This window comes from Puma concolor, chromosome B2 (assembly GCF_028749965.1).
Source record: "Puma concolor isolate L17-30 chromosome B2, mPumCon1.1.hap2, whole genome shotgun sequence".
In the NCBI taxonomy this organism is placed as follows: Eukaryota; Metazoa; Chordata; class Mammalia; order Carnivora; family Felidae; genus Puma; species Puma concolor.
In genome coordinates this window covers 93338251-93364277 of record NC_141671.1, presented here as the reverse complement: position 1 = coordinate 93364277, position 26027 = coordinate 93338251, and the positions used below count along the sequence as shown (strand labels likewise).

Here is a 26027-nt window from a genome sequence, read left to right as displayed (position 1 = left end):
CCAAAAAATTCATTCATCACGAATGACCTCCTTTCCAAGTAAGAACACATTTTTTAATTATTTTTTTAAGTTTCTTTATTTTTGTTGAGGGAAAGAGAGTGCAGCTGGGGCAAAGAGAGAGAGAGAAGGAAAAAGAATCCCAAGCAGACTCCGCACTGTCAGCACACAGTCTGATGGAGGGCTCCAGCTCATGAATGGTAAGATCATTACCTGAGCTGAAACCAAGAGTCGGAAGCTTCCGTGACTGAGCCACCCAGGGGCCCCAGAAAGAATACATTTTTAACATAAAAGTTCTTCAAGAATTTGTGAAAATAGCAATTTTAAGCCTAACAGATTAAGGTAGTAATATGTGTGTCTAAAAACTGCATTTGCATTATTAAGGCATCATTGTCTCTATTTAAAATCTTTGTTCCAAAATATTTATGATATGTTTTTCACACAAACTCACTTGCACATTAAAAAAAAAATTAAGTTAGTGCTTAATGAAATATATTTGAGGCACATGATGGATATATGTGCACAAAATACAAAAGCAGAGCAAAAAATTTTAAAGATTGTTATGCTACTTAATTCTCATTAATTCAGCTTTTCCTAGTAACTATCCTACCTATTAACTTGATTTCCACCACCTATAAGCTAATAAGAAAACTTCTGTCAGGGGCGAATAAATGTGTTGATCCCTGTGAGATTAAAGTCTATTTAGATATATATTTTAAACAGGTTTTCATATCACTAGAAAAAAATGTGGTCTGAGTGCATCTTTTTAATATTTATGGGTCTCCACAATGTCAAATATCATTCTTCCTATATTTAATTCTGATAAGTAAGACACCATTTTCCAGTTGTGATTCCTATCTCCAGCTACATTGTGTCACAAGATAGTTTACATCCAGTTATGACTCTCCTTTAGACTCTCTTTCTCTGTTTCATACAGCACAAGGATAAATAATACCCTCATGTAGGAAAAGAAAAATGGTACCAGAAGCAATTACTGTACCACATACTGAGTTCAATGAATAATATGATAAAACTCTCCTGGGCAACTTTACTGATTTCTCATATAGTCTTAAATCTCCACATCAGCATTTGCTAGAGGTAAAAGCACTTCATTTCACTGGCATCTGTAATAAAGATTTGTCAGCATTTCCACTATCAAACCCAGTTTTAAGGAACCCAATAACTCATGTATTTTTATCTGCATTAGACTGGGAGTTGGCAAAGAATATAACCAAAATGAAGTTCTAAAAAAGTAAAATATGTTTTAAGGTTGAGGGGACCAAAATGTTTTATTTAAATATAATAAAACTTTAAAATTCTTAAGTTATAACTCACATATCCTTCAGACCTTATCTAGACCTAAATTATTTTTTCATATGCTAACCCCTGAACTATCATTGCCATACTCATGATATTCAAAAGATAGGTACATAAAAATGCAATTTAATTTTATAGATGTATAAACTATCCCTTGCCATTTCAATGACAAGGCTAAACTAATTTATTTATTTATTCAAATACATATTGACTATTGTGTACCATTTTAGGCATCAGATATACAACAGTGAAAAACAAAACAATACAGAAAAGTTTCTGCCCTTCTGGAACTCCCAGTCTAGTAGTGAATTTGAGATTCTTGTCTATTTTATAATATTCTGTATCATTCACAAGGCTACTTTGCTTCATTAATTACCAGAGAGGAAATATCAACATACAGTATACCTTTGAAATACATGATTATGTTTTATTTTAGAGCAGGACCTATGACACTGTGGCCCTTAAATAATTTATTTGGGAAAACAGAAATGGATACTCAGCCTCAATCTTGTTCTGAATTTACCCTCATAACAAAACAACTTTTAAATGGCAACCAGCTGAAACTCCAGTTGCTATGGGTAACAATATTCTCAATTAAAAACAGTATAAGCATTTAAGAGATATTTTTAATGTGTCTTAATTTTTCCTTAATGAATATAGGGTTCTCTCCCTCTCTCTCTCTCTCTCTCTCTGTTACACACACACACACACACACACACACACACACACACCTTTTTTATTTTTCTATTTTTTAATTTGTTTTATTTTGAGATAGAGAGAGAGAGATTGAAGCCTAAGCAGGCTCCACTCTGCCAGCAGAGAGCCCAACATGGGGCTCAAACTCACAAACCATAAGATCATGACCTGAGCTGAAATCAAGAGTCAGACACTTAACTAACTAAGCCACCCGGGTGCCCCAACCAATACCCTTTTTAAAAAATAGCATTCCTATGGGTCAAATGAAAAGGGCAAAATGGTTACAATAATAACATCAGGTTAAAATAAAATTATAGAGATTAAACTTAAAACTGAGCAGTTTATGTGTTCCTGAGAATCATTTATCTCCCTCAATTTTCTTAGTCTTATATACATACTCTGTGTATCCTATCACTGCCCTCAGACTAAAAGCAGTAAGTAATAATACTACAATACAGCAACTTGGTTTTTAAAGAGTGTGGAGATCAAGATGGAGGCTGTGAAGTTGATTGGAAGTGGAAGGCTAATGAATGGGCATCATGAAGGGTAGGGGCAATGATTCTGCTGCCATTGGCTCCTGGGGAAGGTGAGTCAGCTCTGTAAAACTATACAACTTACACACTAACATAAGGGATTAAAAAGCAGACCTCAACATCTTGCCCTGGAATGCTCAAAAGAATGCAAAGTGGAAAATTATTCCTTTAAAAGGAGGATTAAGGATGAAAGGACATTATCATGGACAGTAATACTAAGAAGATGGGTATTTCCCCAACAAACAAGTTATTGACTCACTGTAACTATCTGAATATGGTCTATACTACTGCCCTCATAGGAGATACTTCTGGGTAGATTAAGAATACATAATGTGCAATGTGACCTGGAAACAACAACAACAACTTATGATATAATAATGCTTTCTAATACTAATGTATATTTCCAATTAGCATGTTTTGATTTTAAGTAGCCACCATCATGTCTGTATGGAATAGTGACCTATAAGTAAAAACAGCAACTATAAAGATGGTCAATGAATTACCGTTCTCTTCTACAGTACAATTCTAAGTTTAACAAAATACATGCAGCTACCTATATCTACATTTGATAACTTCATGATAAAATATAAATGTAAAATATTTTTGTTTTTCACCTAATATTTTATCTACCAACCCATCCATCTATGCATTCATTAAACATTGTTATGTTAATTCTATATAAAGATTTCTAGTATAGAGGTCAGCAAATTTTCACTGAAAAATCAGGTAGTGAATATTTTTGTCTTTGTGGATAGTAAGGTTGCAACCACCCAACTGCCATTGTAGAGCAAAAGCACCCATAGGAGCAATGACTAAGCTGGCAAAACTGTCAGTTTTTAGGGATGCACATTTTAGGAACTCTGGAATCTAATAAAAAACTTACAACAACCAGGGGGGATGCTTTGTAAAGATAAAAACTGCAGAATTTTGGTAGGAGAGCTCTGTGGCATATCAATGTACCCTGTTAACTATTGTCCTCCACTACCAGTTCTGTAGCAGCACTGAAGATGGCAGCCTGCATTCCTGGTGCAAGTTGTGGGTACCAGAGGGAATGGTATGGGCCCATGTTCAAAGAAGGGAATTCTGTGTTTTGACCTGAAGGATTGGCTCAAGGGTTTGCCTTTGTTTCACCTACACAGGAGCTTCCTGAGGGCTGAAGCTGCTTAATAGGTGGCGTTTTCATGAACATGTAGTGGCAAATATATTAGCCATTTCTTCCTGTGAAAGATAACAGCAGAGACAAGAAGCAGATCAAAATGCCTGAACAGAAGAAAGAAATACTTCCCTGAGGAAAGAAATACTTAGAATTAGTGCTATACAATGCTCCTTCATAATCAAGGAATTCTAGAAGCCCATGCATATGCCTATGGCAGGATGTATGCTCAGGAAAGACCTTAAGCATTTACCTTTGGCTGGACTTCAGGCTCTGTGTAAGCAGGAAAGGAAGAAAAGGGTATAATTGTAAACTGCTTACCTAAATGAACAGTGAAAACTAAAAACATTTATGAAAGAAGGTGAAGAACACACAAATAAATGGAAAGATAGTCTGTCTCCATGGACTGGAAGAATTAATATTGTTAAAATGTTTATATTTCCCAAAGCAATCCACAGATCCAATACAGTCTCTATCAAAATTCCCACAAGATTTTTCACAGAACTAGAACAAATACTTCTAAAATTTGTATGGAACCGCAAATTACCCCCAAATAGTTGCATAATCTTGAAAAAGAAGAACAAGGACAGAGGTATCATATCCTCTGATTTAAAACTCTACTACAAAGTTAGAGTAACAAACAGTATGGTATTGGCATAAAACCAAACACACAGATCAATGGAACAGAATCGAGTTTAGAAATAAGCTCATGCATATATGGGAAATTAACTTATGACAAAGGAGTAAAGAATATACAATGGAGAAGACAGGGCCCAACACTGTGAAAGAAACTTTGCTAGGATTAGTAGACTGCTGCTGTCCTTTTGAAATTCTTACTACCTTTCTAACAAGAGATCCTCCTTTCATTTTACACTGGGGGTGGAAATTATGTAGCCAGTCCTATATGCAATCAGGAATGAACTATTGACTTAAAGAGTAGAGTAAATGAAAATATTTTGGAGAGAGAAAATGATTCATATGGATGCTGAAAGAATGATAGTCATTCTCTGAATCACTGTATGATCTAAGTGACTAGAAAGTGTGAAAAAACAAACGAAAAGAAGATAGGGGGAGATAATATCATGAGGACTTAAGTTAGGAAAATATTTATTCCTGAAAAATTCTGAGAAAAATATCTAGATGTAATCATTGTGGATCATCAGTGTTTGAATTCATATCCTGCTTAGAATGACATTCTCTTTCCTGAGATTATTTTTAAGCATCTAGCTAAAAGTCAATTTTGATGTAGAAAATGAGGTTAGAAATTTTTCCCCAATATTCTCCCTTTAGGTATTTTCTCGGTATTTAGCTACTGGATAAATCTGAACACATGTTTGGGAGAGTGATGAAGCAAACCAAAAGGAGGAGGACATGATTTATCACATGATTGCAAAGTGGAGTTTTCAATCATTAGGATTCTGTTTCTTGTAATTCAGTGCAACAATTTGAGTTTGAAGGCTCTTTGTCTTAGAAAGGATCCAATATTAGCTGCCCTCTAGCTCTATTTACATTTCTCCAAAAAGAGTGGAAATAAGATGATTAAAAAATGGATTAGAATACTAACTGGTTTTGTACCCTCACCCTTCCCCAGGGTTGAACAGATAATGGCAACCTCTTCGAGACCACTGAATATGCATGTGAAACAGTCATACAAGAAAATCCTTGTGCAATGAGAATTATCCATCAATGGTCAGTAGTAGTTAGCAGCATATGTTTTATGTAATGGATGGTGAGCTTAACATTCAGCTGCTGCCCTTTGTAATGAATAAAATCAACAAATATTTATTGAGTACCTATCATTTAAAAGAAAATACCTACTTTAGAACAGTTGCTTCTCCTATGCACCTTTTTAATTTAGTTGAAAATAGAGAATTTGCACAGAAAAATGCAAATTAATAATATATGCTTTCATGTAAGTGACTAAGGAATAAATTGTATAGATAAAAGGACCATTAGGTGCCAGCAAAAGGAAAGTAAAGATGTCCCAAAATGGTTAGATAAATCATCCCAGAGAAAAGGCCACCAGAAAAATGGATTGTAGAGTAAGTACAAATTAGATAAATGGGGAGAAATAAGAGTTGCTCCGGCAAGAGAAATGAAGTGAGTAAAGTCATAGAGAAGAATCTTACTGGTGCGTGGCCTGAAGAAAACAATGATAGTTTTCATAAGAGGAAGATGTTTGAAAGCCTTAGGGGAAAATAATAAATGTGAGCACTATTCATTACTCTAATTTTAGATTGCTTTGAATCCATTTAATATTATCGTTTACTGGTAATTTTGTGCCAGGAACTATGTTATATATTTTTTTCAAATTGTTATCTTTAATACAAACTTCAAGTTGCATGTTATTATTACCCTTATTATAAAGTTATGGTAACCTGTCCATGGTAAAATCATCTACTTAGTGGCAGACTCAAGAATCAATCCCAGATTTTCTGCCTTCCATTTGTCCTTGCAACCTACAAAAAAAACCCTTTCTCAATTAGGTATTTAATTCAGATACCAAGTATTAACCAATTGTAGAAATGGTCTGTTCCTATACTGTTCATTGGTGGGTTCATCCAATCATACAGTCCTTGGATTTGCATATATAAGTAAATTTCATCATATTTATCAACAAGGACTTCAAAATTATTATGGTCTAACCTAATGATGTCCATAGTGCATTCATTCTTCTGGGAAATCATCCCCAAAGTTTTGTTTTCAAGAAAACATTCTGCAATTAAAAATATGTAAAAATTCTACATGTTTTCATTCTTTTGAGATATCCACAATACATATGAACTTACTAGATATTCAGTGATAAAGAAACCTTATGAATTTACATTAACTCAGTATTTTCCAAAAACTACTTGGGGCGACTGGGTGGCTCAGTTGGTTGGGCATCTGACTTCAGCTCAGGTCATGATCTCATAGTCTGTGAGTTCGACCCCCGCTTCGGGCTCTGTGCTGACAGCTCAGAGCCTGGAGCCTGCTTCAGATTCTGTGTCTCCCTCTCCATCTGCCTCTCCCCTGCTCATGCTCTGTCTCTCTCTGTGTCAAAAATAAATAAAAACGTTAAAAAAAATTTAAAAACTACTTAATCACAGAATAGTTGTATGGTGTGCCTGTGTCACATACCTATCAGAACTGTAGAGCATACTCTGAAATTCTGATGTAACCAAATAATAAACATGGAATGTTATTGCTGTAGGGCATAGAAAGTGCTTGCTGTATTATGAAAGTGGTATTTTGTCTATGATGTCAGAGAGTTTCATATTTACCAAAAATTGCAAATTTAAAAGTGCAAAAGACAAAATATAAATTTAGACACTTTTAAAGAACAGAAAGCTGTGACGTATAATCAACACATATTTTATGGTCTGTGGCTCTAGTTACATTTGAATGAAGTATAAAATATTATACATACAATATGAAATATTTTCCAAACAGCTATGTGCCAAAGGCATTTCTTTTCTATTACTTCTCAGATGAAGTGGTGAAAAATATTTTGTTTGTCCTATATTGGTTTATTCAACAAGATGGTGAAAACAAACTCATGAGTTGGTTTTTTTTAACCAACTACCACATAAAACCAAAGCTAAGAGAACTCAGAACATAAAATTTATAGGACCCAAGTTAATAATACTCATTCTTGTTTAGGCATCTAATTAATGACATTAATTAATGGCATAAATGCCTTATAAGAAGTGTACCTAATGAAATACATTGACTGATAAATGGATAAGGGCCTGGGGACTCACACATTATTCAGGATTTCTAGGGGAAATCATGTTAGTGATGACAGTAAAGCAAAATACGTAGACATTTTCTACCAGGAGAAAAAGTCTGTACCTTTCTTTTTGAGTTATTGTGGTGGGGTTAGGAAATAGTCTGTCATTAAGAGTTATCAGTTAAATTTCAAATAAAGAGAAGCAATTAGGAATCAAAGTCAAGTAATCAAGTTGGGATTGAAAAAATGAAGATCAGAACCTGAGAATCAGATATTGATCAGATAGTAAAATTAGGTTGGGGGTACCTGGCATAATTCAGGACTTACCAGTCTTGAAAGTCTCATGATAGTCATCTTACAACTACCCCTCCTCAAAACGAATAAATGATTCTTGAACCTGACTCAAAAGACAGTGTATTTTTTTTCTTATCTTCCTGTGTAGAACTGAATTTGTAGTTATTTGTTAAACCAGAAAGAATGTAGCAAGTTTTAGAAGAGAATCCATAGAAATACCGGGAAAGGAAAGAAATATGCAATAGTGTAGATCACTGAAAATACGCATGTGCTCTCTAAGTTGACAATATCACCTATATTCATGATGCCAACTTCCATCTAGTTTGATGACTCCAAATCTCATTTCCAGCCCAGATCATTCTTCAGCTATGGGACTACATATCTAACTGTCAACCAGATAAATATACCACATGAAATTTAAATATATTTAAAATTAAATTCATCTTTTATTACTCCAATTCTGCTTTTTTACACCAATAATGTTTCCAGCAATGTTTATCAGAAAAATAAAAGTCTAGGGGCGCCTGGGTGGCGCAGTCGGTTAAGCGTCCGACTTCAACCAGGTCACGATCTCACGGTCCGTGAGTTCGAGCCCCGCGTCGGGCTCTGGGCTGATGGCTCAGAGCCTGGAGCCTGTTTCCGACTCTGTGTCTCCCTCTCTCTCTGCCCCTTGCCCGTTCATGCTCTGTCTCTCTCTGTCCCAAAAATAAATAAACGTTGAAAAAAAAAATTAAAAAAAAAAAAAAAGAAAAAGAAAAGTCTTCCTAACCTCTGACCTCTTCTTAAACTCCAGTTTGTAAACTGTTACTATAGGTCTTCCATTCTCTACTCTGTATATATTGTGATTGATAGCCAACCCTTCAGATATTGCCACAGTTTGGACTTTATCAGCTCTCACTCTCGTAATATTCTCCTGGTTGTTCTCACCAAATCTTATCTCATGAACTACAATTCTATCTCCAATTCTAAGATTTTTAAAAGTCCTGTCTTGATAATATTTGTTTATGTACTTAAAATCTTTCAAAGTTGCCCCATCATAAGTAGATTAAAATAAGACCTACAAAACTTCTACTCTTTTATTCTGTTGCCCGCCTGCTCACCTTCATCAATCACTTCCCTTCCACATTCTCTGTGCTCTAACTGTAGTGGATTACTTATAGTTATTATAGCTCAAGGATTTGTGAAAAGCAAACACTGGCACTGCCTCTCCTAGCTCTTTACCAAAGTAGTTCTGAGGCTATGGGCAAAATGGAAAAGCTCACAACAGTGAACAGTAAGAATAATAGAATCTTGCCAAAAGTTGAGGGCATGGAATCAGAAGTATACAGAAAATATGTGTGAAGGATAACTGACATTGTTGGTATGTTGTAAAAACACTGGAGCAAAGGCATAATCATCATCAAAAATGGCTTCCTTCTACTTAAGAAAGAAAGCATGTTACATTTAGCTCTAAAGAAATAAGTTGTCAAGCAGAGTGAAAAACAAGGGCTGGATGTTGTAATGAATTCTAGTTAAAAAAGAAGAATGACTTCTTGCAATGGAAAACTGTAGATCCAAAATTCAGTCTGCTTTCTTGTTAGACATAGGTGACACCACTCTTTGGTCATTGTATTAGTGTGTTGACTGGCAGGGGAGGGTGGTCAAGTTGTTCTACCCATTCAGCTGGAACTCATGACCTTTTTAAGTTTAATTATTGACAATATACAGAGTTATAATGCAATTGATGAAGAAACTCCACCTATCATTTTGAAAGAATTGACATTAAATGTAAGGAACAGGAAACCAAGCAGTCTTTGTCTCCTGGAGGCAGCTGGAAAAATGTTTTAGTCTGTTCTCCATGAAAAGCCCTTGCTCAGAGATCCATATCCTGTACCAACTAGAAGAAAAATAGATAAATCCCCAATACATTTCTAGAAAACTATTTATCTTCTCATACCCAGACCCTTGCAGAAAACTAAAGGAGAATTTGAGTCTAAGTGACTCTGGATTCAGAGAAATTAGGAACCATGTTAAAAGCTAGAGGAATAAATTGAAGTTTACATCAGTCAGGGGTGCCTGGGTGGCATCAGTTAAGCGTCTCTTCGGCTCAGGTCATGATCTCACATTTCATGAGTTCCAGTCCCACATCAGGCTCTGTGCCAACAGCTCAGAGACTGGAGCTTGCTTTGGATTCTGTGCCTCCCTCTCTCTCTGCCCATCCCCTGCTTGTATTCTGTCTCTCTTTCTCAAAAATAAACATGGAAAAATAAACAAATAAATTTAATCAATTAATTAAGTAATTAATTTTAAAAAAGTTTACATCAGTAAAAAGTAAGTTCTCCCTTCTTAATTGAGAATGCTAGCTGCCAGGCTGTAGGATTCCTTTCAGAACTTATGCAACAAAGAGAATAGATACATAGATTTAAGTATTTGTTAGACCTTCCAGATGGAAGGTCAGATCCATCTATGGTGCCTTACTTTAAAGTGTGAATGGACATTTGAGTGAAGCCTCTAACATCAAGATAGAAACAAAACAGAAAAATAAAAACACAGATAAAGAAACAATATAAGGGGTACACAAAAACTTCAAAAAAGCAAATATAATAAATCAATGCTACTAAGAAAAACCAGAATGTATGAAAGCTTTTAAAAATTAAAAGTGAAAGTAAACATAAATAAAGTGCACTAAAAAGAAATGAGTTACCAAGCCATAAAAGATATGGAAGAATCTTAAGTGAATTTTGTAAGTGAAAGAAGCCAATTTGAAAAGGCTATATACTGCATGATTCCAAATACATGACATTCTGGAAAAGACAAAACTATGGGGACAATAAAAAGATCAATGGTTGCCAGGCATTGGGTAGGGAGGTTAAGAGACAAAGCACAGAGGATTTTCAGGGCATTGAAAATACTTCATATGATACCCCTGATGGTAGATATATGTCATTATACATTTGTCCAAACCCACAGAATATGCAACACCAAGAGTGAATCGAAATATAAACTATTTGGGTGATTATGATGTGTCAGTGTAGTTTCATCAATTGTAACCAATGCACCACTCTGGTGGGGGATGTTGATAATGCAGGAGGCTAAGCATGTGAGAAGGTAGAGGATATATAGGATATCTCTGTACCTTCCTCTCAATTTTGCGATGAACCTAAACTGCCCTAAAAATTATCTTAAAAATATAAACAGTTGAAGGGTGCCTGGGTGACTCAGTCAGTTAAGCGTCCAACTCTTGGTTTCAACTCAGGTCATGATCTCGTGGTTTCATGAGTTCAAGCCCTGCATCGGGCTCTGCATTGGCAGCATGGAGCCTGCTTGGTATTCTCTCTCTCTCTCCCTCTCTGTGCCTCCCCACTTGCACTGTCTCTGTCTCAAAATAAGTAAATAAACTTAAAAAATTTTTAAAAATATAAACAATTGATGGACTAGAAGACAAAGTTGAGGAACTCTTTCTGAAAATAGAATTTAATAAACAACAAGATGAAATTACATGAGAAAATTAGAGAATTATTAAAATCATCTGAGGAGATTTCAAACTATACTAATGTCAGGAGCTCATCAAGTAAATTAGAACGTCTGGGTATGGAACCTGGGCATTAACATTTAAACAAAAAACCAAAAACTGTCTAGTATTTTCATGGTGCTGAAATATCTAATAACCGGTTAACGGACATGCAGAGGGAGAGAGACAATGAGAAAAAGGCACAGAGGATATTATTAAATAAATAATATTTTGAAATATCTTAGAACCAAAGAATATGTATTTCCAGATTGAATGATCCCAGCAAAATTCTGGACAAGTGCTGTTGAATAGAAACATAATGCAAGCTACAAATAGGAGCCACATGTGTAATTTAAAATTTTCTAGTAGCCACATTAAAAAAAAAGTTGGGGTGCTTGGGTGGCTCAGTTGGTTAAGCATGCGACTCTTGATCTTAGCTCAGGTCATGATCTCACAGTTTGTAAGTTCAAGCCCTACATCGGGCTGTGTGCTGATGGCACAGAGCCTGCCTGGGATTCTGTCTCTCCTTTTCTCTGCTCCTCCCCTGCTTGTGCTTGCTCTCTCTCAAATTAAATAAACAAACTTAAAAAAAAAAGAGTTAAAATAAAAGATAAAGTTAATTTTAATAATACATTTTATTTATCCTAATATATCCAAAATATTATATTTCAACATACAATCAATATAAAATTGAGATACTTTTATTCCTTTTTAATATCAAATCTTTGAAAGCAAGTGTTTATTCTGTTCTAACAGCATATCTATATTCAATCTAGCTAAATTTCAAATGATCAATAGCCATGTGTGGCTATTAGCTACTATAACTGAAAAGCACAGATCTATACTCTAGAAAATGTTCAATAAAGCCAATTTTAAAAAGTTCCACACCCCCTATCATATCATTAGCAAAATTTCCAACTTCAGAAATAACAAGATGATCCTAAAATTGTCTGTAGGAAAGAAAAATACAGTCCACATATGAAGGATCAGGAATCAGAACAACCATGAACATCTGAAGAACTGTAACAAGAGAAGACAAATGGAGCCATGCCATCCAAAGAATTCAACATATAATTCTGTACATAGGAAGTAATGTTTTTCAATATACAAGTCTAAAATGTTTGCCTCTCATGTGACCTTCCTCAGGATGCCATTATCGCTTACATTCTAACAAATTAAAAACTAATAATAATTTTAAAAAGTCCTAGGATCCAGGAAATGGGTCTCCAGTAAAGGAGAAAGGCAAACAAAATTGTCAGGATTACAGTAAAGGGAAGTCTCAGAATGATAGCTGGGTAACAGCCGAAGGCAGAAGAAGGCCAGTTTGAACAGAGCACATGGCTTCAAGGTATGCCTCCAAAGACGTAAAAGAAATCTGTATGTAATCCGGTGCCTATGAAGAGAAGCTTTCTGAAGCTTGGTAAGAACATTTAAAGATGAAATTAGTGGTATTTTCATAGAAAGCCACAAATTGATTTAAAAAAATTTTACCTAGGCCCACCCTGGCCAAAATAAATATATAAAAATCAATCACAAAGGTAAAGGAAGAAGTAGTTTTGTAAGCATTTAATTTTGGAAAATAAAACTGGGTAACCAGAAAAGGAGGATTACACCAATGAAAAAAATAATAAGTGTTTTCAAGGAAAAACTCTTGAAAAATAAGAATTTTATATTTTAGCCATTTTTCCATGTAATTTATGAAAAGACTGAAAGTTACCATACATACACTATTCATTAAAAAAAAAAAAAAGGAAAAAGTATTTTCTGACACCAAAGAATAGCCCAAAGAATGGCAAAGTTGACATTTATAAAAACCATAAATACTACATTCAGTAAATCTAAGTTAAGTCTAAATTTCTCTCAATACAGTTAAAGAAGTGTGTAAAATTTAAAAAGAGTTTTCCTGGGCATCTGGATGGCTCAATACATTAAGCACCCAACTCTTGATTTTAGCTCAGGTCATGATCTTATGCTGGTGAGATAGAGTCCCGTGTTGGGCCCTGTGTTGGGCTCTGAACTGGGCATACAGTCTGCTTAAGAGTCTCTCTCTCCCTCTCCCTCTCCCTCTGCCCCTCTCCTGCTCTCTCTCTCTCCTTCTCAAAAATAAATAATAAATAAATAAATAAATAAATAAATAAATAAATAATAAATAAATAAATCTAAAAAGAATTTTCAGAAAGCATATTATTTAAAGTATTATATAATGACTAGTACCTGAATTTCTAAGCCCTGTGTAGTTTGAGAGATGAAGATTCTGTTTGACTCCATGGTTTTCTGTTAACCATAAAGCTATGCTATTGTCATTTAACAAGAAGAAGGAGGAATAGAAGGTGAAGTATGAAAAGGAGAAGGAGAAGGAGAAGGAGAAGGAGAAGGAGAAGGAGAAGAAGAAGAAGAAGAACAAGAACAAGAACAAGAACAAGAACAAGAACAAGAAAAAGAACAAGAACAAGAAGAAGAATGAGGAGGAGGAGCAGGAGGAAGAAAAGGAGAAGGAAGAGAAGGAGAAGGAGGAGGAAGAAGAATCATCTTCAAAGCTCTTTTCAGAGAAAAATTCAGCCTGTATGAATTTTTCATTAAATAATTAAAAACAAAGTAAATGGAACATTAATATAATAAAAAGCTAGAAAACTGACAACTAAACAACACAAAAAAGCAGAAGGAGGAAAATAAGGAAATAGAAAAAAATAAGTGAAGCAATGAATAGGATATAAACATCTTTTAGTAAAAGCAACATTGATAAAATTTCTTTTAATCAAATCTAAGAAAAAAAATTAAAACACAGAATTGTACATGAGAAAGGAACTCAGTAGGTAGATTATAAAACTTACATGATGACATTATGTGAAAATCTATGTTAATAAATTTGAATACCTTCAAATTATGGTATGCTATGGTATCAATGTATGACATAATAGTGACTCAAAAAAAGTAATAAAATGAATAGGTCAATAACCATAAAAGAAATTATAGTATTTCAGAAATCTTTCCAGAACATATCTAAATAGTGTGGAACTTTTATTTTTAACCTAATATAAAACAAATGATTTCATGATACACAGGCTACTTAAGAGCACAGCAAATGCTGAGAAATGAGTTCCCTTCTTCTTAAATGAAGTTAGCATAATACTGACAAAAAAAAAAAAAGCCAAGAAAATAGTTATATGTTGTAACGATGGAGTATTCACTACTGAATATACCTAAAAATAATAGAACAAACAATACATAGCTATCCATTGAAATATGTTTTAGTTATAACCAGTAATAGCTTATTTCCAGAATATGACCATGATTACCATTCAGAAATTTATTAATATATTCATCAGAATAATAAGTGTAACTAGAAAAATTAATGATAACCTGTATAGATGTCCAATGTATTCAAAAATATTTAATGGCTTTTATTGAAAAATAATTAATTTGAGGGGCGCCTGGGTGGCTCAGTCGGTTGAGCGTCCGACTTTGGCTCAGGTCATGATCTCACAGTCCGTGAGTTCGAGCCCTGCGTCGGGCTCTGTGCTGCCAGCTAAGAGCCTGGAGCCTGTTTCAGATTCTGTGTCTCCATCTCTCTCTGAACCTCCCCCGTTCATGCTTTCTCTCTCTGTCTCAAAAATCAATAAAGGTTAAAAAAATTAAAAAAAAAAAAAGAAAAATAATTAACTTGAAAACTAGGTATAGGGGCGCCTGGGTGGCGCAGTCGGTTAAGCATCCGACTTCAGCCAGGTCACCATCTCGCGGTCTGTGAGTTCGAGCCCCGCGTCAGGCTCTGGGCTGATGGCTCAGAGCCTGGAGCCTGTTTCCGATTCTGTGCCTCCCTCTCTCTCTGCCCCTCCCCCGTTCATGCTCTGTCTCTCTGTCCCAAAAATAAATAAACGTTGAAAAAAAAAAAAATTAAAAAAAAAAAAAAAAAAGAAAACTAGGTATAAAAAGTCCTCTTGAGAATAAATCTATTCTCATATAATAACAAGAAAAGAAAAGACCATTAAAATAAGGAAAACAGTCTCAGGGAATGAAGTTCTCACTGAATACAAATAAAAATAAAACAAAAGGAATTAAAAATTAGTGAAGAAAAAGATGAAATTATAGCTATCTATACAATGTACGATTAAATATCTAAATGACTAAAGACAATAAATTACAGATCTCTTAAACATAGAAATATTTCCACAAACTCATAAGTAAGGTCCACAACATACTATTTTAGAAAATAATCAGCAATATGTAACCATAAATTTTATTTGATGGATATTCTACTGCAATTATGGCCTGTGTCTCCTTTTACCTTGAGCTTATAATATCACTATGGCTTTGTTGTTTTTATGTTGATTTTCTTTTCCTGAATCTTCTTGAGAATTTTATTGGAAAGTTAAGAGGAAGTATATCTTTTATAATGTTGATGAAGACAGCTTCATTATAGACATCTCATGAGTACTTTGATTACAAATTTGCAGACAGTTCTAATAATTTACGCTATAAAAGCAACACCAGAATTTAGAAAAGGAACTCAGTACTGACAGAGTAAATTAAAGATGAACAATAGAGGGTAAGCTTAAACAGAAAACCAGGCTTTTAACAAAGGGAAATGTTAGGCTTTATTCCTTCAGCTTCTGTTCTTCTTTAGATCTGACTTGGGGACCCTGTAGGTAGCCCTTCTACAGCAACTGTCCAGCCCTAATGTCCTGCAGGACAGCTGGTATAGAGGTGCCAAGCCTCTAGCAGGTGAGAAGCCAAACCATGGTCTAATACCTCCTAGCAGAATAAAAAAGTGATATTCTTATGCTCTAACTTAAAACAGTTTGCATTTTTTTCTCTGAAAATAGTTATTATATTTACCCTAAATTGCTTCCTATATATATATATATATATATACACACATATATATATAGTTGATATATATATACACATATGTTGATATATATATATTTATATATATATATATATATAGTTGTTATTTAAGAAGATTTCATGGAAATTTTTATTATGATGGTGAGAAATCTTAGAGAGCCTCATTTTTAATTAGCTAATTTTTGTTAATGAGGATGAAAGAAACTGAATCTCATAATTAGAAGTTGATTAAAAAATAAAAGAATTCCCTATCAACATTATGAAATAAAATATATTTAAGTGCTTATTTAGTTGACCATATTTTATAAAGTATTTAAAAAGAAATTCAGAAGTGGAGACTGTTATATTATATATGTGATTCATTTATAAGGCATTCATTTACATTCATTTAAAATGGTATTTTTAAACCTGATGACATTTAACAAGAATCTAGTATCATTAGCATTTGTAAAGATCAATGACTATTTGGTTTGATAACTTCCTATACTTATCCAAAGCCTGCAGGCAATTTCAAGCCTTTAATCTCACTTCTTTACCACCACTGTCCAAACTACATTTTATTCAATCTAAAATAGTATTGTTATTTTTTTGTTAGCTAAATTAAGGAAATTTCATCAATGTCTATAGTAAACTTCAATCTTAAAAATGGAAATGGATAATATATTTAAGGGAATTAGTTTCCCATAAACTCAACTACTAGTATTTAATTATATTTTAGTGATTTATATGACTCTAAATGTTGGAAAAATATGTAGAAACTTAACTGGACAAACTAAAAATATTTTCCAATACACAGTCACAAGAAATGACCAGAAAATATAAGCAGGAGATAAGCACAAATAACAGCACAGTTGATTGTTATTACTCCACTGACAGGGCAGTGTTCTTGATTTCTTTCTTTAGGCTGTGCCATTCCAACTGTTGTGCTTTTACTGTCATAGAGCTAAGAAAGGTCTTGCCATTGTCTGAGTCCTGGTCTTTCAAATTCCTTCTATTCACCATAATGCTGCCATCCCTAATTAGCATTCTTGTCAGAAGCCTGTGGTGCACTACAGGTTATCATAATTGGAAGTGAGAATACCAGGAGAAAAAGTGAACAAAACCTAGCAGCTACAATCAGAACAACTTATATTTTTAAGAAAAGACAATACTAAGGATGACTGGTTTGTTAGGACCAAAAACTACCAATGAGAGAATCTCCACATGTGCTTATGTATTGTTCTCTTGACTGGAAAACACGCCACATTTCAATATCTCAAGATGTTATTAAAGGGACTTTTTGGGTTCCTGGGTGACTCAGTCAGTTAAGTGTCCGATTTGGGCTCAGGTCATGATCTTACAGTTTGTGAGTTCGAGCCCAAATTGGGCTCTGTGCTGACAGCCCAGAGCCTAGAGCCTGCTTCAGATTCTGTGTCTCCCTCTCTCTTTACCCCTCCCCTGCTCACAGTCTGTTTCTCTCTCTCTCTCAAAAATACATAAACATTGAAAACAAAAATTTTAAAAGGCACTTTCACATAAACTTCCTGGATAGAAAATGAATAACTATTATAATCTGGAACTTACGTTTTAAAACACCAACACAATAGTGTAGCAGGCCTGTAGAGCAAAAATTTACCTTAATAACTTTAGTAAACCATGTTTATTATTTACCTTTTACCTTTTTTTTGTTTTTCAGAATTTAAGTGCAATCTGAAACAATCTATAAAGTTTCCTTTCCTTTCTCTGATTTTGTTTTGCAAAGTTACTAAGCAAAGACATTCTTCTTCTATTTTTTTTAATGTTTATTTTGAGAGAGAGAGAGTAAGCATGAGTGAGAAAGGGGAGAGAGAGCAGGAGAAAGAGAATCCCAAGCAGGCTCACATGGTCAGCACAGAGCCCAACAAAGGGCTCAATCAAACAAACCATGAGATCATGACCTGAGCCAAAATCAAGAGGCAGATGCTTGACCAGCTGAGCCACCCAGGCCCCCCAAGACATTCTTTTTAATAACTCATTCTCACAATACACACACAAATTCTTTAGTGCACAACTGTAGGCACAATCACTATGTTCTTATTTGCAGCAAACTGTGTTTACCTATTTTCAAAAGAGTAACTACCAAAAATTTATGCAATGCCCAAAATATCCAAGTCTTTATTGGCCATAACTGTCATTCCAAGAAAAGTTTTTTTAACTGTATATCTACAGAAATAGCTATAGAAATAATAAGAAAGTAATAGGTTGAAGTTAACTTAAGAAAAACAGAGTTTTGCTAGTTGTGCTGTTAAAAATATTTCAGGAAAGATACTAATTTAGGGTAATATTGATTTCAGAGGATTTGGCTTAGTGATTATCATTTATATTTAAGTAAATACTGATCTGCTATTTAATTCCTTCCATCGACTGAATTATCAGTTTATATGGGAAATTTTGGTTTTTACCATTTTTGTATCTATTTTGGCCATTAAGTATTTCATTAGCTTAATTCCTTAGTGAAAAAGAAAGAGAAAAAAAAATAAACCTCAAGCTCAAATCAATCAAGTGTGCCATTTCACTGCTTTTCCTGTAAAAGGTTTGATGGGAAAGGAGACTGCACCTATTAGCTAATCTCCAAACTGCATCTCATTTCTGAATCTAATTTATTATCCCCTTACATGAATAATCAAGATTTGACTATACACAAGTTATTGCCAACATCTCCATTCATAGATGACTAAAGAGAGCTCATTATCTCCCTTCCCAACATCCTTATCATGCTCTGTGGCAAGGCTAATGCCACATCTCAGACTTTTAACCTGAAGTCCTCATCCATATTCCTCCACTTCTTTCGCCCCACATGTAATCCACCCCCAATAAATCTCATACTTGATTTTTCAATGTTGCCATCTTTTCCCTTTCCCATTTGATACAATGCCTCTCAACTCAGACTCTATAAATGTCCCATTCCATAGTACCCACAAACAAACCGTTCTCACTTGTTCAGAATGTTCCTTGACTCACTTTTTTGCTAAACTCTCTTAAAATAATTCATCTTATTTTCTCTTTCTGTTATCTGAATTGTGAATATGGGGTTTAAAGAGACTGAGGTATCTAAGAAACAAACCTCTGCTCTGAATGAATAGAAAAGTACTGGAAACATGAACAGAGTTTGGAAGAGGTGTGGTAAGGCCTGAATTGAAGGAGGAGGTTTGGTGCATGTTAAGTTTGATACTGAACATCCGCTCAGATCAAGGATGCAGCTGAAATTTAGATTGTATAAGTTTACATGGTTCTATTGTGATAATATCTTTGACAATGAGAAAGCTAGAGCAAAAATACTGCATTTCCATGTCGTTTGCTGTGGTTTAGCTGAACCAGAGATTCAGATTTCTCTCTTCATTCTTCCATACCAAACTTAATACATTGTTCATGATAAAATAAGCTTCAAAAAAATCACAATACTGAAAATAATGTTGGCGATGGAAAATAATATCACAACAAAATAAAAATACTTAATCTTTATTATGTTGGCATTTTTAAAGCAGATTTAATAAAGAAGGATGAAGAAAGCATATGTGTGTGAGAGAAATTACGTGGTTAAAAAAGGGAGGTTCTGGTCACTTCCAAAACCCTTAAAAATTAAGATCCTAGGGTTTTAAAAATTATGCCTAATTTCACATTAAAACAGCTTTCTTTCTGTATGGTGCCACCACCAATAGTTTTATGTTTATCTAGTTAATCTGGAGGCTTAAGAGAATATTAATAGTTATTTGAAGTAAAATACGTTGAGCTATTAAAGCATGAGCAAGAAAGAGAAATGTAGTGCCAGCAGACACCCTGAAAGAGAAGAAACAACATGGTGAGAAAAGGTTTGGTTGCTTTTCAACAAGTAGGTAGAGGAGTAGGGTCAGAGGAGTCTGAGTTTGAATGGGCACTCTCATCTCAGACGTTAACATTCAAGTAGTACTTGTGTGTGTATATTTACTATATCTTTCTCAAAATATTTTGATCTTATTATCTCCACAATACATATTTCAAACTGCTTAGAAATGGTGTAGGGGTTGCTAAGAATGAAAACCTTTTTCTTTGTGAAGCTGCAGTATCTGCGTTTCCAAGCCCGATGCTAGCAACTTATAAAGAAGAACCACATGCTTGACAGTCCATCTGTGACAATGGGAAGAGAAGAATCAGAGGGAAAATGTATTGCAGTGGTAGACTTGAAGCCTAGAAATCTGCTTTTGTTGATGTTATGGCAGAAGCCGCAGCACCATTTAGGGGATGATTCGGTCACTTCATCTTTTGTACTGTGAAACCTTCCCATTGTCCTTGGAAGCTTGCTCCCAGATAAGCCTCCTGTATCTGTGGGCTGTAACAATAAAGCTTTACAAGCCTAAGCAAGTAAACTGGATACTGAACTATATAACCTTCCAGGAGGTTATATAGGGAAAAAAATAAAAAAATAAGACTAAGTTGCAGATGCAAACACACTTTTTGAATTCATTGAACAACCAAGAAGAAAGAACCTTCTTAAGAGAAGTGATTTTTCTAAAGTAACCAAATTCATAGTCATTTGCATGTTGAAGTGCTACTAGCTATGAAGGGAAAAAACATGTACAGTGGCATTTAAGTGTTAGTAATCTTTTGATGGACAAAAATCAATTATTATACAGGAGTAGAACAGTGGGAAACGCTCAACATTTTTACACAGGCCTGAAAAAATCTACTGGAAACCAAGAACTCAGTGGTAAATAAATGAAGTTAAATAAATATTCAGTCACCAGATGCTGCTCCTAGCTAGTGGATCCATAGCAGTGAGGACAAAAGGATCAGATTATAAATTGAAGATATAGGACACGCTATTCTCTAAGAGCACTCTATGTCTTGTTCTAAATGAGTATTTTTGTTATTCATTTTGGTAATTAAGAATTTATGTTTTAACAGTTGCTATGAAATAAACTCCTCATAAATGAAAACATGATTCTAAGGTTAAATTTTTAGTTCCATTAATAACAAAAAACAGAAGAAGCAAGGGAATTTTAATAGCAACTGAACTTGAAATTCAAAGGCCAGAGAGGTAATATAAGGTATATTAAGAAGAGGGTATGAGTAGACCGAAGCTTTAGGTCCAGTCTTGCAGGTGGAGTTACATAAATTTCCAAAATATAGGATATCCTAAGTCTTCATTCAAAATTAAACAAAAAAATAACAAACACTTAAAAATGTTTAAGGCTTTCTAAAATGAATCATTCCATGATATAATTATATGCTGCACCCATACAATGTATTGGGCATAGGTTATATTGTTCAAGGGGAGTAAAAGATATTTACAAACAAGATGCTCCATCTCAATTCTAAAGAGAAAAAAATAAGATAAACCCCAACACTATTTTGATTGCCCAGAAAAATCTGAAATTATGGTTTAAAGAGGCTGAAAGAAAACTGAGTGCTACATTAAAAGAGGAGAGAAATGGGAGGGCCAAGATACCCAACCAAGTGTAATCTAATCTTGGCCTCCACGGTGGGGAATGTCTAGCCATGCGGGGCACACTCATAATAGCAAAACAGTGTTCTAGCATATATAGGATTTCTGGATAAGAAGTACTGCTTTAGGGGAAAAACTCTCTCAATCAAGATGTTGTTTTGGCCATAAACTATAGTTGCTAGACTTTTCCGTAGTTGACCAATGGAGTTTTCATTACATAGTATTGGTTGCTCAAGTTGCCTAAACAGATTGGTTAAAACCCCACTACTCTACTTTTTAGCTGTGTGTCCATGAGTAGGCTATTTAGGCAATCCAGACATTAGCTTTCTTAATTGTAAAAGTAGTAGCAATAATGCTATCAAAAAAGGTTATTATGACTATTAACTGAGTAAATACATGAGTAGTGCTTTGAACAGGGGCTAGCACATAGCAGGCATGAAATAAATGTCTGTTGGTTTTTTGTTTTTCATTTTTTGCTTTTTTGGTAATGGACTGTGTCATATTTTATAAAGCTGAGAAGCAGACGAAGGCACCAAGGCACCAGCACCAGCCATTATGTTTTTCTTTCCATTTTGCAAATTTTTCAAGATCTTTCCTGCTTTAGGGCCCTCGCATATGCTATTCCCTCTGCCAATAATACTCCTTTTTCTCTACCTTGCTAATTCCTTCTCAGACTTCAGATCTCTGCTGTCTATTTCTCTGCAGGGAGGCCTGTCTGACTTGTCCTGTCACTCCTGGCTCCAAGGATAACTCAGAAGTATCCTGTAAAAGGCATTCCTCTGCTTATCTTTTTCTTATATCTTAATCAGAAGGTAATGTGTGTGTGTGTGTGTGTGTGTGTGTGTGTGTGTGTGTGTGTGTGATCTTCCCTATGAATCTTCACCATTTTCTAAGTTCCCTGAGGGCAAATACCATATGTGTTTTGCTCAGCAAACAAGGCTTTCGCACAATCATCATTCAGTACATTTTCATTAAATAAAGGAAAAAATAAAAATAAATTCAAGAGAAATGGATTGATTATGATTAGAACACTGAAAATGTCAAATCCTAGAATACCTCACTGTTTTTTCTTAAGGCACATATCTTAATAAGAATATTGAACAAGAAGCAGAAGTGAACTTCTCTTTGGTATCTCCACAGCTTCTCTTTGTGGAGACACCATTATTCGCAACTCAGCCAGAAACTCCTCTTAGATTTTTCCAAGAGAGAAAAGGACAAAATTACCAAACATAAATCAAATGATCATACCGCTTTATAAAATATAAACTATCAGTAAATTCTATCAAGCATAATGCTTACTAAATAAGGTAACTAGTCTCTTCAAACATGTTATTTTCTCAATTGTGGATATCTTATGATCAGAGTATTATTCAGAACAAGAACTTTTTCAATAAGTGATATAAAAACAAAGTGACTTTCCTTTTAGTAAATACCAGAATCACTTAGAGACCAATAGAGGGATATACTCTAAAATAGAAATAAACTATTTTTTAATGTTTATTTATTTTTGAAAGAGAGAGAGAGAGAGAGAGAGAGAGAGAGAGACAGAGTGCAAGCAGGGGAGGGACAGAGAGAGAAGGAGACACAGAATCTGAAGCAGGATCCAGGTCTGTGAGATCTCAGCACAGAGCCCAACTCAGAACTGAATCCATGAGCTGTGAAATCATGACCTGGACGGAAGTCAGATGCTTAACCAACTGAGCCACCCCGGTGCCCCAATAACCTATTTTTTTAATGTAAGTTAGTGTATGTTTCATAGTTGATCTTACATCTTAGTTATGCAGAGTAATGATCTGAGCAGTTTGTTCTCAATCATTGTTATACATCAGAATTACCTATGGAAGTTTTTAAAAATGAAGATTTCCCAAGTCCAAAGCTCAGAGATACTGTTTTAAAAGGTATGAAATGTGTTCTGGGTACAAGTACTTTTTAAAAGGCTTTATTTCTGGTTTCAATATAAAGCTAAGATTAAGTGACACTTGTTTCAATAGACACAAAATTGTTTATGCTTGAGAAAAATGTCTGAATACTTCTTATAAAATAACCATGAGTAATTAAGACTGAGAAATTATATGGATCACCTTAATCGACCTGCTTTGTTGGGACAAGCAGTTTGCAATAACCTTCACAGTTGAAAAATATTTAGGTATAACCATTCAAAAGTTGCTTACTTCTTCTAATTTTCCATTTAATTAAATACTGTTTACTTAATTTAATTTGACAAATATTTGAGTGCTTGCTATGCCTAGGACACTTTTTTTCTGACATTGAGATATCAAAACTGTAAAATTTGATCATGGGCTTTATGTTCATCTCAAGTGGAAACACAGATATACAAATTTTCTAAAGAAAACAGTGCATAATTGCCATTATAGTGTATTATGATACATAAAGTGTACATTCCTCCACACCCCACAACGTACACACAACTTAATGGAGAGATCAGATATTTTCATGGAGTGGTTGTCATTTGAGATGAGTCTGGAAGGATGAATAGGATTCTCACAGGGAGATGTAAAGAAGTGAGCAGTTTTGGAGCCGTAAGATAAGTGATGTATCTGGGAATTTGTGGATCAAGGAGAACACAGAAAGAAGTGCCAACTGCTGAAGACTACAAATGTCCCCTATATAACACTTTTTATGAGCATTGCAGAGACACATATGATGTAAAAATAGGAGACATAGATCCTATTCTTCAAATAAGTGTTCAGTGATGTTTGGAGAAATACTGCACACATGAAATAGGTAAAGAATGATATAATATTAATCCTAAATAATATAAAGTACTGACAAGTACTATCAAATCTCAGAAATGGCAAGCAACATATTGCAGACAAAAGAATAGGGCTAACACAATCATGGGAATAGGTTAACTGGTTACCCCAGGTAGGTTAAAACACAGGGTTCCTGAAAGGGCATAATAGGAAATGAGGATGGAAAGGTGGGAGAAAACAAGAGTGTAGGACGTCTTGAACATAGGGTCAAAATTTTAGGCACTTTTTTAAAAAAAAATTTTTAATGTTTATTTACTTTTGAGAGAGAGAGACAGAGTGTGAGTGGGGAAGGGTCAGAGAGAGGGAGGGAGACACAGAATCCGAAGCAGGCTCCAGGCTCCGAGTTGCCAGCCCAGAGCCCGATGTTGGGCTCAAACTCACAAGCTGTGAGATCATGACCTGAGCCGAAGTCAGATGCCCCACTGATCGAGCCACCCAGGTGCCCCAAAATTTTAGGCACTTTTTAATGGTCAATATGGATTCACTAAAGCATTATAAGCAAGGAAAATGACAGATCATTACAATGGGGAGTAGGGTACATTGCAAAGGGAAAAAGGCTGTCAGCAAATGGATAATTTCATGGTTACTGCCATAGTCCTAGCAGGAGGTAATGAGATCCAGGACATACAGGCAGAAAAAAGATGCATTAGCATCTTGTGAGAGCATTTCAACTGAAGGACAAGGCCAGTGAGTTGGTGGGCATGAGAGTTACCTTTGAAAAGAGAGGGAGATATAAAGAGAACATAGGAAGTTTAGATATGATGGATAGAGACCCAGTATTCACTGAGGTTCTTAGCAAGGGAGTGATTAAAAAAACTCATGAACTTCCATCAGTGTCATTTCTTTATTACCACCTTTGCTTCATTATCAAGAGTCTTTAACCCAAGCTATTTTATTCTGACATGCCTAAAGATGTGACATCCCTTGTTGTTAATAAAAGAACAAGATTATCAATTCCTCCTGGCTTGCTTTCCACCATAAATCAAATATAGAAATTATATAAATGCTAAAAGTGTATGGTGGTTTGTTTGTTCTGAATATTAATCTCACATTCTTATCGACTACCTGGGAAGACACAAGAATTAGCATGGATAAGCTTATTCTGTAGGTAGAAAGTAATGACTTAATTTTATATAAGAGGTCCTTGCTTATTCTAAAATTAAAATTCACATTTCAAATGACATAGTAGGCATAGGTAAATATTACTATAGGATCTAATTAAAATATATCATTATAAGGAGGGTAAATATATCCAGCGCATCTGTATTAATTCTGTTGCTGGTGAAAATTTTTCTGGTTTAAGAAAGCACTTGTCACCTAATTTTATTAGGGAGATGGATTTTCCATGATGAAGACAATTGAAAGCAAGGTTGGAATACAATAGGAAAAATCCTGAAAAATTAATTACAGGCTCTCTAAAAGATATTTTCAGGAGGTGAAAGCAGAAGCAAAGTTCACATGTAGCCCCTCACATAACCATATACATCTGCATGTCCATATATATTTTAAATCTTAACACTGAAAATTCTTCAATAGGAACTCATTTTGTAGAAATGTAATGCATTCTAGTAATATATAAAGTTGTATTATTAATCAATATAAACATCCCAAACATTAATACAAGTTACATCATTGAAGACTAACATAATAAAAACTGGCTAAATTAACCTTGACTTATCTGTTATACAGTAATTGCTAAATAACTGTAAAATACATTACATTCTGTTCCTTACTGTTCAAATTATAATGCCATTTTTAATCCACTTCCATGTTTAT

General features: G+C 34.6%; 1 protein-coding gene across 6 annotated transcripts in view; it reads right to left on the bottom strand.

Annotated features, from left to right (window-relative positions):
• GRIK2 (glutamate ionotropic receptor kainate type subunit 2) overlaps window positions 1–26027 on the bottom strand; it is a 670394-nt gene that overhangs the window by 228030 nt on the left and 416337 nt on the right. The window lies entirely within an intron of this gene.